Source organism: Mesoplodon bidens (genome assembly GCF_964165515.1).
Source record: "Mesoplodon bidens genome assembly, chromosome: X".
Classification (NCBI taxonomy): Eukaryota; Metazoa; Chordata; class Mammalia; order Artiodactyla; family Ziphiidae; genus Mesoplodon; species Mesoplodon bidens.
The window spans coordinates 137,235,557-137,250,815 of NC_138163.1; positions in this window are offsets into that span (position 1 = coordinate 137,235,557).

Here is a 15,259-nt window from a genome sequence, read left to right on the forward strand (position 1 = left end):
GAAAACATTTCATCATTGCATTCAGTGCAAGTGATGTGGCCTGGAATCTGAGAGCTGAGCCTGTAGCGAGGAACCCAGGGTGGTAGAAGATTTGACCTTTGTCAATGCACTGATGTCAGTTACAAACACTGGGCTTACTGATCTTTCAGCAAGGTGGTGGAGATGGAAATATAGCTGGCTTTCAATAATCACTGGTCTTCTGTTTTGTCTATTTTACTATAATATTATATATAGAGAGAGATGAGATCATATATCATCATATATATAACACATATGTGATTATATATGTTATAAAAAATACATATGTAAATAAAATTATATAAATTATATACCTACACATGTATGTATATATAAACTATATACAGGATCTTGTCTGTAATCCACTTTTACAGGCATCTTTTGGTGTCTAACATTATTCACGCAAGAACACAAACACTGTCCGAATCTTGTTTCCCGTATACTTGGTTTTTGATTGTAATATTTTGGAGCAGCAAACAAAACCATGCTGAAATGAAATCATGGTGCACATAGACCCCTGGAAGGCCCGGAAACTTCCCAGCAATTCACTTGCCAGGGTCTAACAGAGAAATTGCTCCATGGGATAAACATATTTGTTGTATTAGTAACTAAAACTACTTGGGACATTTGATACAAGTCTACAAAATAATGTATTGTTTATTATGCGTATTTACTTCAGCCCATAGCTAATCTGACATGACTCATCTTGTAAGGAGGCAAACAATCCAAGATACGAAAATGTTTATGAACCTGTGTTTAATTACATAATAGTACTGCTTACATTTAAACACCTGGGAAAATAATATTTTTAAATGGAACAATGAAAATAATTTATCTTTAGGTCTCAGTTGTATAGCCGAGCCAAATGCTGGCCATACTGCATTTGCTAAGGTCAGATGTTGTTTTCAAATATTCTGTAAAAGGAGGAAAATTCAGCTTATTTCGTGAAACCTCGGGGTTTAGAAGGAGAACTGTATGTTATCTGATAAGAACGAATGCTTTATACTCCAGTGTAGATAAGGTTTAGGATTTTTCTCTGTTCACAAATAAACCATGCATCAACAAATAGGATCAAGATTAAAAATAATCTTATTCAATCCTTTTAATTTTAAGGATCTGAGACCCCTGGAAACGTAATGGAGTCATGACATAGAAACCAAATCCCCAGCGAATGGATGTAAAGGAAACACAGAGATGCTTTCCAATCACCTTAGACATGTGCTATCATTACCAGGCTTTGAAGTGTTCCCAAGTGGCAAATTTGCAAAGCTCTCCAAGCTCTGTCCTTTGCCACACTTTGCTTCGTGCAGGAATCTGAGGAACTTAAGGCATGTTGCAAACACTAACTACATGTGAGTAGGCAAAGCATGTAAGAGGGCATAACTCGAAGAAGATAAATATTAGCCCCACTTGACCGTGAAGCCAACTAAGGTATGGAGGCTGCCTCAACTCACGCCAGGTGTGCGGACCTGGAAGACAGTCTACAGATGCCTTCACTAACTGGAACCACACCCTTCCTGGTTCCCCCTGAACCTTGTGGAAGGAATTATGACAAAGCTCTACTGGAGCGCCATGTCCAGAATTACCATGCCCCTGACAAGTTCCTTAGAACTGACATGTCAAATAACCATTTAGATTGTAGGTCAGGTCTAAGTCAAGCTGTGTGCCCATTACACATGCATATTCAGAAATGAGGAACAGGGACCTAAATGTCCAACGACAGATGAATGGATAAAGAAGATGTGGCACATATGTACAATGGAATATTACTACTCAGCCATAAAAAGGAAGGAAAGTAAGTCATTGTAGAGATGTGGATGGACCTAGAGCTTGTCATACAGAGTGAAGTAAGCCAGAAAGAGAAAAACAAATACTGTATATTAACGCATGCATGTGGAATCTAGAAAAACGGTACAGATGAACCTATCTGCAGGGCAGGAACAGAGACACAGACGTAGGGAATGGACATGTGGATGTGGGTGGGGTAAGGGGAGGGTGGGACGAATTGAGAGATTAGGATTGACATATATACACTACCATGTGTAAAACAGATAGCTAGGGGGAACCTGCTGTATAGCACAGGGAGCTCAGCTCGGTGCTCTGTGGTGACCTAGATGGGTGGGATGGGGGGAGGGGGGAGGGAGGTCCAAGAGGGAGGGGATATAGGTATCCACAGAGCTGATTCACTTCATTATACAGCAGAAACTAACACAACATTGTAAAGCAACTATACCCCAGTAAAAAAAAAAAAAAAAAAAAAGACAAAAAAAAAAAATAAAGGAATGAGCAACAGGGACCTACCCGTCCACATGTTCACACACTGGGTGTGAAATGAATACAGATGCAGGTCTCAAGTTTTCTTAATTCTTTGAATAAGGGGCCCACTGCAAGCAAACTACTTAACCTCAATGAAGAAAACAAAATGAATGTATACGCATGTGTCCTGGGGCAAGGTCTATCTTCAGCAGGCCTTGTGGCCTGTGAAGAATAAACCCTGACTCCTGTCCCTCGGGGGCTTGCATCTAAGTAGGAAGGATGGGCCTCATGTGACCAAAGAGGCTTAAGTAACAAGCTGAAAGTGACCAACAACAGAGGGATGGGAGTCCATCTGTATGGGGCTCGGAGCAGGGGATCAGAGGGCCGAAACCTCACCTTTCTGCAGATTAAGTTAGTCTGGGTGTGTGGAACGGACTGGCCCAGCTGACGTTCCTTTATCAAAGTAGCAACCGGAAGGCCGTACACTGTCAGGGTCAGGCAAACGTCACCCTTGCAGCTGTCTCTGTCCCCAGGACCGAATTCCGTGAAGCCAAAAAAGGGAAGGAGTCCTCCGCTCAAGGGGGCCAAATGATTCTCCTCTTACTTCTAATTTCGGCCGCTGTATGTGCATCTGTCAGGGTCAGCTGGGGATGGGAAATCCCTCTGTCCTAGGAGAAGTGCCTCCTACCACGCAATGCGGGGGGCGACAGGGGGGCTGCCCTTGCTTCTGGTCCTACCAGAATAATTTCATCAGAAGACCACAGTTGGCTCATCTCTTCACTGATATCCATCCATTCATACAATGAGTACGTGCCAAAGATTTGAGCGAAAAGCTCATTTCCATCACTGGATTCTGTAACCACAATGCAGAACAACAGAGATGGGCCCCCGCCTTTTGGGACTTTGGTGTGACATAAATAGGCTTTCCTGAGTGTAAAGAGATGGGTCGTTCAGTCTTAAATAACTGCATACGGTCCAGGCCAGGCCCGTATGGTCCAGGATGCCCATCTCAGGTCTGCACCTTTGGAAACAGCTGCTCACGCTGGGACACACAGAGCTGGACCAAGACCATCAAAGCCTTGATAACCAAACATCTCCAGTCACCACCTATTTTATATTCATGCTGAGAAAAGCAAGATCCTCCTGAAAAAAAAAAAAATCCACCTTCCAGAGAGACACAGCTGAGGTCCAACCAATTAGAGCAAGTTCCTACACCAGACTGAATCCTATTTCCTGGCCCTCTCTACCTCCAGGCCCGAGAATCAGCCTGCAAATATTCACAGAACAGCTTTCGAGAAAAGGTGGAATTCTCAAGCAAGGACAGACTTGGAAATGCTTGTACGGCCTCAGGTGAGAGGGGGGAGCGTCACGGGATAGGGGGCCTGGGATTGAAAGAGGGGCCTTACCACATGCTTATCCTGTGCGGTAAGGAATCCGTGGGCCTGGGTGTGGGATGGGGGCTGAGGACGTGGAAGGAGCCTTGTGGCCTTGGAGAACAGAGAGGCTGCTCCAGTGAACTGACTGGGCTGGTGAACAGTCCATTCGTGGGGACGGGCGGCAGTGGAGAAAGGGGACAGCAGCTGTGACCAACCCGTGTGAGTCTTGACAGTTAGCCTATATTGATCTATTTCCCTTTTTCCCCAGCGTTCTGGAAAGCCCTGGGTCTCCCGTGGAGGTGTGTGCATTTCTCCTGGAGAAACTGGGGCGGCACGAAAGACAACTCTAAAGAGATCAAAGCACCACCGTGGCAGGGATGGGCCTGTGTGGTCTGCTACCTGGGGGCGGGGGTTCTAGAAGCACCTGGAGGCCATGGCCTCCCATTCCTTCCACCAGCCTGCATCCCAGGCCATTCCTCTTTCCCCGACATGTCTCCTACTGACTTGTACCGAATCGGGTGCAAAAATCTGCTCCCACTTTCTAAGCTTTTGAAAGGAATCCTGGGCCATGTCTTTCAGACCCAGGGCGAGGACATTCTGACAGCTGCTTTACTGGAAGGGCATTTTTGACCCTCGTGAAGCCTGGAGAACAAAAGTGTCAGGTTGACAGTGATAGCCACATAACACAGAAAAAAAAACCCAAACAAACATGGTGACAAACTGTGCACACACAATACAATATTCACTGATGATCTCTCTTCACTGTTTATCTGACATTGTGTATTATAAGAATTTCAGAGCTTTCTTTAATAAACCTTATCTTCATCTTTCTGCCCAAGGAAACACTAGTTAAGACTCAACTGAACTATGGAGAATTCCAATACAGAGAATCTCCCTCTAAGCCAGACCACATTTAGTGCAGAGACTGGAGCTAACTGAATGCTATTTTCAATAAGTTTTTTTACACAAAACACCAGCAGCCTTGGTAGGGGAGGGAAATCAAGAATTTTGTTTTAACTTTTCTAGGAGAATATATACAGGAAGTTTTACTAGGTTCTCTTAGCTATACCAGGTCCTGCACACAGAAAAGTCAGTTAAAAACTAACCAGTATCCTGTCCCTGGCGTCCTAGGGGTGAGAACCTGTCCTGGGCATCGTCCAGGACACAGATTTGCGGAGCACCTCCGAGTACTGGAACTCAGGGTTGTCAAGCTGAGGACAGCTTTCCTAGGAGTACATTTAAAATTATATCAAGTCCATGCATGCTTGGGACCTGCTCGTGGGTGGGTACATGAGGCAGAAGCTGAAATCGGAACCACATATCTGTTATAAAACAAAAACAGAGCTTTTGAATTGCAAATTCTGAGGCAGAATCCTGGCTCACGAGAGTGTGAAACCATATTATTTGCAATCTTGGATGTAAAACTATGCGGTACAGTCTAGACCTGTTCTATTTACTTTCTTTTTTTTCCTGCTGCAAAAGTTTTTTTTTTCCCCCCCTTTCTTCTCTTCCCCTTAAAAGAAACTAACTGGGCTGGCATGTTCATCAAAGCAATTTACTGAGAATGCATTCTGACAGGCTGCATTAAGAATGTTGACTTGTGAAACAAAGGGGCTGTTTTATCATGCACATAAATTACATGCTTTAAAAAAACGGAAGGTTCAGAATTCTTTAATGATACTCTAGCCAGAGCAGAATGGAGTTTTGCCTATTTTTTTGGGTCAGTACTTCAAAAGGTTTGCTCAGGAACCCGTGGCTTGCAAAACTCACACAGAAAAGACTGCATCGTGCGTGATGGACTTCTCTTTGCGTTGATTCCAATTAAATTTAAGTCAACGTGTATTTATTAACTGTTGACCACAAGCCAAAGACTACACTGAATACTGTTAGGGATACAAAGGTGGATTGGACAGTGTCAGAAGAGCTTTCGGGGAAAATATCTCCTCAAGATGAGTAGTGTATGGGGAACAGTGAAAAATGTGTACTGCATGATTTCAAAGAAGCACTTAATTATACTCGGTTAAGGGCTCATAAAGCATCTTATTTTAAACCAACTTGTGATCTACATGTTTCTTGAGGGAGGGATACAGAAGGGACAAATATGGATGGAGATTCCGTAAGCGTAAAGCAGCATATGAACAAAGGTCACATCTTCTGATCTAAGGTGTGTACAGGTGGATGGTTTGGTTTGGTGCCTGAAACACAAGAGGATGAAACAGAGATAAGGCTGGAAAAAAGGGAGGAACGGCACCACTGAACATATTAGAACACTATGGAGATTTGATAAGAAAATGCTATGATTACAGCTATGCTTCATAATGGCTAATCCAACAACAGTGTGTACACGAACAGGTAAGAGATACAACAAAAGATTCATTGTGGGGCCGTCATAAAAATTTACTTATTTACTTTGAAAAACAAGTGAGACGCCAGGAAGATGGACTGAGGGTGCTGTCTGTATATCTTTTTTTTTTTTTTTTTTTTTTTTGCGGTACGCGGGCCCCTCACTGTTGTGGCCTCTCCCGTTGCGGAGCACAGGCTCCGGACGCACAGGCTCAGCGGCCATGGCTCACGGGCCCAGCCGCTCCGCAGCACGTGGGATCCTCCCGAACCGGGGCATGAACCCGTGTCCCCTGCATCGGCAGGCGGACTCCCAACCACTGCACCACCAGGGAAGCCCGCTGTCTGTATATCTTGATAAATGTACAGTGAAGGAAGCGTTTAAACATTACTTCAATTATGATTGGCTTGACCAACGTTGACGGTCAAATTGTTTTTTTCATGATTTAGGAAAACCTGAAAGTGATACAGACAACAATGAATTTGAAACTTAAATGCAAGGAAAGAAAGAAAGAAACACACACATATAATTGAGAGCATCATCAGATACACCAAATACCAAGAAATAAGTCTAATTATGTGACATCGTTTACACGGGAAACAACACAAAATGCTGAGAGAATTTAAAGAAGACCTAAATAGAGAAACCTATCGTGTTTCTAGATGGAAGCACTTGATATTTTTAAGGTACCCATTCTTCCCAGCTTGATTTATAGGTTTCAATGCAATCCCTATCCATACTTCACTCAGGTTTTGTGGCAATTGGGGGAAAATCAAAGGGCCTACATTAGCCCAGGTTAATCTTGAAGTAGACCAAATGTCAGTGGTGTAATTTACCAGATATCAAGATATACAAAAGAAGCTACAGAAACCAAGACAGTAGCACAAGAGACAAACAGTCTAGAATCTAGATGACTCACCGATACAGTCAACTTATTTATGAAAAAGTATCATATCAGTTCATTAGAGGAAAGGATTGTCAATTAAATAAGTCATTTTTGTTCAACTGGATATTAATATTTTTATTAATTTATTTTTATCTAATTTTATCTTTTTATTTTAATAGTTTATTAATTAATAAAAAAGGAATCTTTATCACTACCTCAAATAAATTAATATGAAATAAATTACAGACCATCTGTAAAATGTAAATAGTACAACTTGTTGAAAAGAAACAGAAAAATATGTTTATGAACTTGAGGTATACAATAATTTCTAAACTGCACACAAAAATCACTAGGCACCAAAGAAAAAAAACTGATAAATTGTTTTTCATTAAAATTAAGAACTTTGGTTCATCAGCAGACATCAGTAAGAGAGTTAAATGATAACACTGGGCCAGTATCCAGAATATAGAATATATAAAGAACGCCTACAAATTCATACAAAAAAGACAACTGAATGGAACATTTTCAAAAGACTTGAACAGACACTACAAATGAGGATTTCTAAATGGTCAATAAGCATAAAAAAAGTTACTCAAGATCATTACTCACCAGGAAAATATAAATGAAAGCCACAATGCATAACACAACCCAGAGACTAGAATGGATGAAACTGTAAAAAGATTGGCCACCTCAAGTATTAATATGGCTGTGAAGCTAATTAACTATACAGCTTGTGGGACTGTGAATAGGACAACCTCTCTGGAGATCTGTTTGGCAGTGTCCACTAAAGCCAATCATGTACCTACCCCACAAATATCCACATAGTTCGTTCCTAGGGGTGGACCTAAGACAACAGAATATGCTTGCCCAACAAAAGTACAAGAGTGTTCATCGTGGGTTTATGCATGTGAGCTCCAAACTAGATCAACCCAAACACCCACCAATACAGTGGATAAAAAAAATTACACTTCATTCTTACAAAAAAATATTACCAAGTAATAATAAAAACAGAACGAAATAACGCTGCATGCAACACCATGAATGAATCTCACAGAGGTAGTCATGAGCAGACAAAGCTGGAAACGAGTGCATCCTGTCTGACCCCATCCATCTACAGGTTAAGGAAGGCTAAACTAACCCATAATAGTAGATGTGAGAGTGCCAGCAACTTCTAGGTAAGAGGATGATATCGATGGAGAAGGAGCACGAAGGCAACTGCCGGGCCCTGGAAATATTTCTATTTTGACCGGAGTATTGGTAACCTAAGTGTATCCATACATGAAATATCACAGAACTTCACACTTAAAGATCTGTACAGTTTATGTATGTTATGCCTAAAACATGATGATAATTTCTAAAACTCTGATTTTCCTTTACCTAGAATGTTATAAAATGTTCCATTTTCACAGAAAAAAAAAATTAGAAAGGAACCAAAACTCTGGTTCATTTTTTCCCCCTAGAATTCCATTCACATACTCATTTTCACATATTACACATTTTAGTAAACAATGGAGAAATACATTTTCCTCACTTTATTTAGAAAAAAGGAACCCTGAGGCTATTAAAAAGCATAGCAATGATTGAAAGCATAAAAAGGAAACTATTCTTCTTTTATAAAAATGATTACCCGGGCTTCCCTGGTGGCGCAGTGGTTGAGAGTCCGCTTGCCGATGCAAGGGACACGGGTTCGTGCCCTGGTCCAGGAAGTTCCCACATGCCACGGAGTGGCTAGGCCTTTGTGCCATGGCCGCTGAGCCTGCGCGTCCGGAGCCTGTGCTCCATCAACGGGAGAGGCCACAACAGTGAGAGGCCCGCATACCGCAAAAAAAAAAAACAAAAAAACAAACAAAAAAAAATGATTACCCTGATAATACTATATAGTGGTATCTTAAAAGAAATGTTACCCAATAGAATTATACTGTACCTGACCCTTCACAGCTCTCATTTCTTTTCTAATAATATCTTATAGTTATCTCTGAAAAAAAAAAACGGTCCTTTGCTAACCTACAAGAGATCATGTGCTGAATTTGCAAAGATGGGTAATTTTGACTGGAATAAATTCATAGTAGCAGTTATAAGTTTCAAATAGATAGGCCGATATTCTCTTTAATATATATATGTCTTTTTGCCACTCTTTGGCATATGATGACATTTATGGAAAGCTTCACAGGCTGATCTAAAGGCTCACGTTCTAAAATGATTCAAGTTTAACTAATTTAAAGCATAAAACTAATGATGCAAAAAGCAATTGCATCACTGGAAAATTCCCTTTGGTCAGTAGTTTGTGGTTCCAAATGATTTTGAAGAAGTATCCTCGATAACTCTCTTGGCATATAGAGACGTCGTCTCATAGTATTTTAACAAAAGTCATTTGATATTAGAAGAAGCAGGCGGTACGGAACGCTTCCTGCAGGCAGGCACGTCAGAAGAGGTGACTGCCAGTCAAAATTTGCATTAGAGGCACAGCCAAGATTTGAACACGTGTCTGTCTGGGTCCAAAACCTGTGACCTTTTTCGGTTTTGTTTTTTAACTCAGATAACATCATGAGGCAATGGCGTGGCTGTCAAGACCAAATGCTGTGGAGTTGAAGCCGGTTTCCTTCCCAGCATCTCTGGGACCTTGGGTAGACCTACACCTGGTTCCTCATATAAAAAGGGCCAATGATAATGTCAGCCTCACTGAGTTATTATGAGATCAGAGGGAGAAACAGCATGGCAAGAATGCCAGCCATATGTATTACCCCATTATGTTTGGGGGGTAAGTTTTCTTGCTGTGTTCTCACGTGGTCTGTAAGCACGCATCCCTGGTGTCTTTCTCTGTGCCTGAATTCCTCCTTATAAGGACACTAGTCATACTGGTTAGGGCCCACCCTAATGAAGTCACTTTACCTGAATTACCTATTTAAAGGGTATCTCTCCAAATACAGTTGCATTCTGAGATACTGGAAGTTAGGACTTAAACCTATGAATATTAGGGGGACACAGTTAAGCCCATTACTCTGTGTGTGTGTGCAGGTGTGTCTTAGAATCATCGATGCAAGTTATTGTTTTCAGGCTGCCATGTTTTAAATGCAGCAGCTTAATCTTTCATTAATGCAGTCTTTTCTTTCAAAGAATGTTTGTCCCTAAGTGTCATATTCATTGATTTCCTGAACACCTGGGGATATCTGAAATAGAGGCTAAGAACTCTATGTAAACCTTATTTTACTTATTTAACGTACCACATGAGAAGTTAGGGAACTGCAAATACATCCTCAAAATTCCTGTGGGTCTTTAGTCAGAAAAATTCAACCACCTCCATTGCATCCACCATCCACCAGGGTGGAGGCCCTTGCTAATTCAGACCCTTAGAACCTCCTTGTGTCCTGCATTCTATACAGTAACCCAATCATGTATTCATTCATTCAAAAATATTTATTGGACTCTGTGCCCCAAGTGGGCCTCTCCAAGCTCAGGGGCTATCAGTAGCAAACAACATACACACAGACACACACACACACACGTGCATGCATGCGTCGTGAGAAGGACCTACGAGGGAGATTATGGAGTATATGGGGGACAGGAAACTTAGCAGAGAAGAGGACAGTCTGTTTATAGAATGTAGCCAGAGAATGTCATGCTGATAAAATGACATTTGAGCCCAGACCTGAGGCAAGTGAAGGGGCAAGTCAAGTGGGAATCTGGAGAGAGTACTCTGGGTAGAGGGGCACGACAGGGACGTCTCAGGGCAGGAATGGGCTGGGCTGACTTAAGAAACAGCAGGGGGGAGCACGGAGTGGAACGGAGTGAATAAGGATGCACATCCTAGGAGAGGAAGCTGGAGATGATGGGGAGGCATGGGCCCATCACCTAGAGCCTCAACGGCCATGGCAAAGACTTGCCTTTGGTTCTGGGGGAGTCAGGGTGCCACTGGCAGGCTGTGGATGGAAGAGCGATGCTCTGGCTTCATCTTAAATCGGCGAGTGCCCTGTGAAGCAGCTCTGAACGCTGTGTGAAGAATAATCAGGGGCCAGTTAGGGAGCCCCGCTGGTAGCCAACGAAGGGAAGCTGTGAAGTATGGAGACGAAACAGGTCAGATGGAGGGTATATTATCAGAGGAGAGCTGAGCAGCTTGGGAACTGAAAGCTCAGGCGAGTAGAACCACCTCTCCTCAGGGCCGTGGACCGCGGTGCTGCCCTCTGGGCTTCAGACCATGGTGGAGACACCAACCCCGTGGGTGCTCACGGACCTCTAAGGGTCAGAGGAGGACGGCTGCAGGGATCTGAGATTCGAGAACACGCAGGGGACACTGGGATGAACATATACACACTACTCTATTTAAAACAGATAATCAGAGGGGGGACCTTCACGGTGGCAGAGGAATAAGACACGGAGATCACCTTCCTCCCCACAGACACATCTCCTTGTGGAACACCTCCTACAGAACACCTACTGAACGCTGGCAGAAGACCTCAGACTTCCTAAGAGGCAAGAAATCCCCATGGACCTGGCCACGTGGTTGACAGGGTCTTGGTGCTCTGGCTGGGTGTCAGGCCTGAGCCTCGGAGGTGGGAGAGCTGAGCTCAGGACACTGGACCACCAGACACCTCCCGGCCCCTGGTAATATCAATCACCGAGAACTCTCCCAGAGATCTCCGTCTCAACGCTAAGACCCAGCTCCACCCAACTGCCAGCAAGCTCCAGTGCTGGATGCCCCATGCCAAACAACTAGCAAGACAGGAACACAACCCTACCCACTAGCAGAGAGGCTGCCTAAAATCATACTAAGTTCACAGACACCCCAAAACACACCACCTGACGCAGCCCTGCCCACCAGACAGACAAGATCCAGCCCCACACAACAGAACACAGGCACCAGTCCCCTCTACCAGGAAGCCTACACAAGCCACTGAACCAACCTTACTCATTGGGGGCAGACACCAAAAACAATGGGAACGACGAACCTGCAGACTGTGAAAAGGAGACCCCAAACACAGTGAGTTAAGCAAAATGAGAAGACAGAGAAATATGCAGCAGATGAAAGAGCAAAGTAGAAACCCACCAGACCAAACAAATGAAGAGGAAATAGGCAGTCTACCTGAAAAGGAGTTCAGAGTAATGATAGTAAAAATGATCCAAAATCTTGGAAATACAATAAATACAAGAAACATTTAACAAGGACCTAGAAGAAATAAAGAGCAAACACACAGTGATGAACAACACAATAAAGGAAGTTAAAAATTCTCTAGAAGGAATCAATAGCAGAATAACTGAGGCAGAAGAACAGACAAGTGACCTGGAAGATAAAATAGTGGAAATAACTACTGCAGAGCAGAATAGAGAAAAAAGAGTGAAAGGAACTGAGGACAGTCTCAGAGACCTCTGGGACAACATTAAACGCACCAACATTCGAATTATAGGGGCCCCAGAAGAAGAAGAGAAAAAGAAAGGGACTGAGAAAATATTTGAAGAGATTATAGTTGAAAACTTCCCTAACATGAGAAAGGAAATAATCAAGTCCAGGAAGCACAGAGAGTCCCATACAGGATAAATCCAAGGAGAAACACGTGAAGACACATAGTAATCAAACTATTAAAAATTAAATACAAAGAAAAAATATTAAAAGCAGCAAGGGAAAAAGGACAAAGAACATACAAGGGAATCCCCATAAGTTTAACAGCTGATCTTTCAGCAGAAACTCTGCAAGCCAGAAGGGAGTGGCAGGATATATTTAAAGTGATGAAAGGGAAAAACCTACAACCAAGAATAGTGTACCCAGCAAGGATCTCATTCAGATTTGACAGAGAATTTAAAAACTTTACAGACAAGCAAAAGTTAAGAGAATTCAGCACCATCAAACCAGCTTTACAACAAATGCTAAAGGAACTTCTCTAGGCAGGAAACGCAAGAGAAGGAAAAGACCTACAATAACAAACCCAAAACAATTAAGAAAATGGGAATAGGAACATACATATCGATAATTACCTTAAATGTAAGTGGATTACATGCTCCCAGCAAAAGACACAGACTGGTGGAATGGATACAAAAACAAGACCCATATATATGCTGTCTACAAGAGACCCACTTCAGACCTAGGGACACATACAGACTGAAAGTGAGGGGATGGAAAAAGAAATTCCATGCAAATGGAAATCAAGAGAAAGGTGGAGTAGCAATTCGCATATCAGACAAAATAGAGTTTAAAATAAAGACTATTACAAGAGACAAAGAAGGACACTACATAATGATCAAGGGATCAATCCAAGAAGAAGATAAAACAATCATAAATATTTACGCACCTAACACAGGAGCACCTGAAGACATAAGGCAAATACTAACAGCCATAAAAGGGGAAATCGACAGTAACACAATCATAGTAGGGGACTTTAACACCCCACTTTCACCAATGGACAGATCACCCAAAATGAAAATAAATAAGGAAACACAAGCTTTAAATGACACATTAAACAAGATGGACTTGATATTTATAGGGCATTCCATCCAAAAACAAGAGAATACACTTTCTTCTCAAGTGCTCATGCAACATTTTCTAGGATAGATCATATCTTTGGTCACAAATCAAGCCCTGGTAAATTTAAGAAAATTGAAATCATATCAAGTATCTTTTCTGACCACAACACTATGAGACTAGATATCAATTACAGGGAAAAAACTGTAAAAAATACAAACATATGGAGGCTAAACAATATGCTACTAAATAATGAAAAGGTCACTGAAAAAATCAAAGAGGAAATCAAAAAATACCTAGAAACAAATGACAATGATCCAAAACCTACAGGATTCAGCCAAAGCAGTTTTTTTTTTTTTTTTTTTTTTTTTTTTTTGCGGTACGCGGGCCTCTCACCGTCGTGGCCTCTCCCGTTGCAGAGCACAGGCTCCGGACGCGCAGGCCCAGCGGCCATGGCTCACGGGCCCAGCCGCTCCGCGGCATGTGGGATCTTCCCGGACCGGGGCACGAACCCGTGTCCCCTGCATCGGCAGGCGGACTCCCAACCACTGCGCCACCAGGGAAGCCCCAAAGCAGTTTTAAGAGGGAAGTTTAGAGCAATACAATCCTACCTCAAGAAAAAAGAAACATCTGAAATAAACAACCTAACCTTACATCTAAAGCAATGAGAGAAAGAAGAACAAAAAACCCCCAAAGTTAGCAGAAGGAAAGAAATCATAAAGATCAGATCAGAAATAAATGCAAAAGAAATGAAGGAAATAATAGCAAAGATCAATAAAACTAAAAGCTGATTCTTTGAGAAGATAAACAGAATTGATAAACCGTTAGCCAGACTCACCTAGAAAAAAGGGAGAAGACTCATATCAACAGAATTAGAAATGAAAAAGGAGAAGTAACAACTGACACTGCAGAAATACAAAGGATCATGAGAGATTACTACAAGAAACTCTATGCCAATAAAATGGACAACCTGGAAGAAATGGACAAATTCTTAGAAATGCACAACCTGCCAAGACTGAACCAGGAAGAAATAGAAAATGTAAACACAAAATGGATTAAAGACCTAAATGTAAGGTCTATCAAACTCTTAGAGGAAAACATAGGCAGAACACTCTTTGACATAAATCACAGCAAGATCCTTTTTGACCCACCTCCTAGAGAAATGGAAATAAAGACAAAAATAAACAAATGGGACCTAATTAAACTCAAAAGCTTTTGCATAGCAAAGGAAACCATAAACAAGATGAAAAGACAACCCTCAGAATGGGAGAAAGTATTTGCAAACAAAGCAACTGACAAAGGATTAATCTCCCTAACTTACAAGCAGCTCATGCAGCTCAATATAAAAAAAACAAACAACCCAATCCAAAAATGGGCAGAAGACCTAAATGGACATTTCTCCACAGAAGATATACAGATTGCCAACAGACACATGAAAGGATGCTCAACATCACTAATCATTAGAAAAATGCAAATCAAAACTACAATGAGATATCACCTCACACTGGTCAGAATGGTCACCATCAAAAAATCTACAAACAACAAATGCTGGAGAGGGTGTGGAGAAAAGGGAACACTCCTGCACTGTCGGTGGGAATGTAAATTGATACACCCACTATGGAGAACAGTATGGAGGTTCCTTAAAAAACTAAAAATAGAACTACCATATAACCCAGCAATCCCACTACTGGGCATATACCCTGAGAAAACCATAATTCAAAAAGAGTCATGTACCACAATGTTCATTGTAGCTCTATTTACAATAGCCAGGACATGGAAGCAATCTAAGTATCCATCGACAGATGAATGGATAAAGATGTGGCACGGGAGATCAGCTCAGTGCTTTGTGACCACCTGGAGGGGTGGGATAGGGAGGGTGGGAGGGAGGGAGACGCAAGAGGGAAGGGATGTGGGAACAGATGTATATGTATGAC